We start from the raw sequence: 4,670 nt of genomic DNA, 5'->3' as shown, positions 1-4,670 counted from the left end.
ACGTCTCTAGCAAGACGTTGGACTCTTTTAGCCCGGATCAAGCATCTTATAATGCATCCCCTTCTTAATGGGGTGATAGGTACTTTGAATTCCACCCAACAAACGGTTCTCTAAAGAACTTGTTGGATTAGGTTCAAAGGAGTTTGTTGGTCCTTTGTCAATGTGATCTCTGGGCTTCCATGCCCTCTCAAAGCAAGATTTTGAAACATCATTCTTTAGACTCAAGGTCAAAGATGAACTTTTTGAAGTTTTGGTTTCAAGCAAAGACTCCATTCTTTCATATTTATTGTCCAGACATTTTTCTACAACATTTACTTCTTCATGCTTGTCAAATGAATTTGGGGTCGAATTGCAGATATTCAACTTCACTTTCATATGCCCAAATGAGATTTTCATTACCCCCATCCTACAATTAATGTTGGTATTTGCAGTTGCCAAGAAAGGACGGCCAAGGATAACCGGAAGTTGGTTCTTGGGATTTTGAACCAATTCTGTGTCAATGACAATGAAATCGATCAGGAAGAAGAATTTATCAATTTTAATCAAGACATCCTCAATGATACCCCGAGGCTTTTTGATGGATCGGTCGGCAAGTTATAAAACTACCGACGTCAGTTTTAAGTCTCCTAAGCCTAATTTGACATATACCGAGTATGGAAGAAGATTAACACTTGCTCCTAAGTCTATAAGAGCCCGATTAATGACATGGTCACCAATGATACAAGAAGTAGTAGGTGAACCGGGGTCTTTAAACTTTGGGAGGGTGTTATGTTGCAAGATTGAGCTCACTTGCTCGGTCAAGACCACTTTCCTAGGTTCTTGGCTCTTGTTCTTCCTCTTTTGGGTGCAAAGATCTTTCAAGAACTTGGCATAGGCCGGAATTTGCTTAATTGCATCCAAAAGTGGAAGATTAATTTTCACTTGCCTAAACATTTTAATGATTTCATTGGTCTTGGTCTTTTGTTTATTAAGATAAATGGATCCTTTTAAGACATCCGGAAATGGAGCTCTTGGCTCAAAAAAAATTTCAAAACTTTTCTTTGAAACATCATCAACACAAGAATTTTTAAAATCATTTTTCAACGCTTTGTTCAATTCATCCTTCAAATCAATTTTGGACTCACTTTTCAAATCACTTTCTAATAGTTTCTCATTTGAATGATCATGCATATGCAATGAAGGAGGAATATGATGTGAAACGGGACGGGTGTCAACTTTTGGTTGCACCAGTTCACTCTCTTCATTTGACATACCTACCTTCTTGTCCACAATCTTCACACTTTTCAAGGTTGTCACCACATTGACATGCTCAATTGTGGGGCCTTCCGATGAGAAATGAGTTTTCACAACACATTGTTGCTTTGGTGGGGCATTTAAAGTCATTTTCCCCTTCTCTCTAGCATTTAAGGTACTAGCTATTTGCCCTACTTGGGTTTCTAGCTTAGCAATGGATTGAGAGTAAGAATGAAGCAATCGAGTGTTCGCCTCTAGAGTGCCTAAAGAGGTCAAAACTTTCTCTTCAAAAGCGGGACTCCTAGAATTTCCTTGAGAATAAGATTGATTTGGGAAATGAGAATTAGAAAATTGATTTCCATGTGATTGAAATGATGATGATTTAAAACCTTGGGAACCTTAGCCTTGCATTGGTGGCGGAACATACTTCCCTTGAAAACCACCTTAGGGAGGGTTTGAGCATTCCCCTTGGCTTTTTCAAGAAAAGTTCGGATGGTTCCTCCAACTTGAATTGTAATGAGTACCATAGGGATTATTTCCTTGATTAACAAATGTAGCATTGACTTACTCATGGGGCTCGCTTTGCACATGTCCATGGGGACAATTGGAAGTAGAATGTAGCACACTAGAACAAGTCATACATGATTCATTAGATGCACGATGATGAACATGATTAGGGGAGGAAGACATTTGATTCGCCGAAATTTGGTTGATCAAAAATTGATTAAACCTTTGAGATAAGGATTTCATCTCGGCGGCTATGTCATTGGAGTTGTCAACTTGATACAAGCCGACATTCTTCCTTCCACCTAGGTTTCTACCATTTTTAGAAGATAAGGACTAATGCGTGGAATTTTCACTCATACTTTCATACAATTGCTACACATCATTTTCATGCTTGTCAAGATAAGAACCACCCATAGATGCATCAACCATACCCTTGTGATTATCCGGTAAACTTTCAAAGAAATATTGAACTAATTGCCACTTAGGTATGTCATGATGAGGGTACTTTCTAAGCAAATCATTAAACCTTTCCCATGCCTCATGAAACATTTCCCCATCCCCTTGAGAAAATTCTCTAATTGAAGTTCTCATGGCATTAGTCTTAGAAACCGGATAGTACTTTTTCAAGAACTCTTATTGCATTTCCGCCCAAGAGGTTATTGAAAAAGGCCTAAGATTGTTGAACTAATATTTTGCCTTATCTTTAAGGGTGAAAGGAAAAAGTTTAAGTCTTAAAACTTCTTCCAGCATGTCCGTGTATTTCACGGTGGAACACACTTCAAGAAACTCATCCAAATGCTTATGAGGTTCTTTACTAGGAAGTCCATGATAGTTAAGAAGCATTTAAATGGTTTGTGGTTTGATTTCAAAGTGATGTGCATTAAATGGAGGCAATTGAATGCAAGTGGGTGCATTATATTCATTAGGCACATAATGGTCTCTTGATGCAATGGGAAGATTCACAATTGGTGGTGCTACACGAACACCTTGATTAGCTTGAACCATGGGAGGTTGTAGAGCAAAGATTGGTTGAGGCATTCCCAATGGAATTTAGCCTTATTGTTGTGGTAGAATGAATGGTCTAGGCATGCCTAATGGTACTTGGACATTTTCATAATGCACATCTGGGTGGAGGATGCCTTGTTGGTCTATGTGACCAAGGTCCTCCACATGGTCGTCATTCAAATTCTCCATTAGAGAAATGGAGTGATGAGAACTACCTTTTCCCCTGGCATTACGAATAACCGATTCAAGATGAAAATTAAGAGGGACAAGAATAGGATTTAATGACCTACGACCATGCATACACTAGCAAAGACAATAACAAGAAATAAGCAAGTAACAAACACTTCGCCCCCATGACAAATCAATCAACAAATCTCTACACACAATGATCCAATGCTCCCATGCTTCAACAATACGCAAAAAAAAGTAAATAGCCTCCACGCGGACTCACAATTTATCTAAGAAATGAAAAAAAAACAAGACTCCACGCGGGCCGACGAGTTAACTAGAGCTTGAGTTAGAAAGATCTCACAAAGGGTCCTTAAGCAACTTCAATTCATTTTCAACTTCCAAGCTTTGCTATGCTTTGCATTTTTTGAGATGTTTAGTCCTTTTGTGCTTAGCTTAGCTCCTCTTAGCTTCTCAATTCTCCTTTGCTCAACCTCTTTGCTCAATTCACCTAGCCAAATAAGAACAAACACAATAAGTAACAAAAAATAAAAATAAAGTAAAGACACGATCAAAAGAGTACTAATTCCTAAATGTTTCCAAAACATAGCATTGCCAATTCAATCCCCGGCAACGGTGCCAAAATTTGAGGAGCCCCTTTCTAATACGTTTAGAAAATAGACTTTTTAATGCGAGAGGTCGCTTCACAAGGTTAAAATATGAATGTTGTTTTGGAAGCTTTTCTAGTCAAATTTACATTTATAAAACCATTACTACAACTAATGAAGTATAGCAAGTAGGGATCGTCCACAGAGATTATACGTGTTGGAATTTAACTTCAACTCTAATGTATCAATTGATTGCAAAAGATAGAGATTGATTGATTAAACTAAGATGTAAGGAAATTAAAATGCAAGAAAAGTAAACTAGTGAGAGATAGAGATTTAAGAGATATAAAGAGAGGTGTTAGGGTGTTGGAATCACCACTAAGCTCATGTAATTAACCATTTGCTTTCCATTAATGGGGAATACATTGTTGTGAACAAAATGCGACTACCAATTGCAATATTAAGCATGTACCATCAAATTCATGTATGAATTGTCTACCTAACCAACAAATAAACTAAGTGTAGCACAACCCATCAATTCTAAGCATGACCCATCAAATTAGTAACAATTATAGCACACACCAATCTAGAGAATCATAGAATTTGCAATAATAAGCCATGGAATATCAAACCAAGTATAGATTGTCTACCTACCTACAAGCATAAATTAAATTGTCGAACAACCCATCAAGCATAAGAATAATTCATCAAATTAATTTACAAACCCATTCAATGAAAACCCAGGCGTAGCCATCACTAAATCCTTAATTAATCACACATAGACATTCAACCAACGTAGAGAATCTAGTGTAGAGATCAATTCCCCAAATAATCACACATAATACAACATGTAATCAAATAGAGAATTTAGAAAAATTAATCCATATGAATCATGTAAGAAATAATTCCTAATTTAATCACACATAGACATGTAAATAAACTAGAGAATTAATAGGAAGAATTAAACCATAGAAATCATATAAATATACCAAGATTCATTAAATTCATAAGGCTAGAACACTAATCACAACAATATATATAAATCCCCAAAAATAGAAATACAAGGGTTTAGATTACATAAGACTTAGGGCTCATCCAAGCCCTAAGTGTAGATCTAGCCAATCATGGAGGAGGTAGATGTGGTCATGA

General features: G+C 36.9%; 1 pseudogene; it reads left to right on the top strand.

Annotated features, from left to right (window-relative positions):
- Nucleotides 1-2,227: 2,227 nt before the first annotated feature.
- On the top strand, nucleotides 2,228-2,326 carry LOC132301863 (small nucleolar RNA R71; annotated as a pseudogene).
- The last annotated feature ends 2,344 nt before the right edge of the window (nucleotides 2,327-4,670 follow it).

The sequence above is a fragment of the Cornus florida genome, unplaced genomic scaffold, assembly GCF_030987335.1.
Source record: "Cornus florida cultivar Cherokee Brave unplaced genomic scaffold, ASM3098733v1 CherokeeBrave_3.0.0_Hap2_Chr03, whole genome shotgun sequence".
Lineage (NCBI taxonomy): Eukaryota > Viridiplantae > Streptophyta > Magnoliopsida > Cornales > Cornaceae > Cornus > Cornus florida.
The sequence above is the reverse complement of the archived record's forward strand: the minus strand, read 5'-3'. Positions and strand labels throughout refer to the sequence as shown.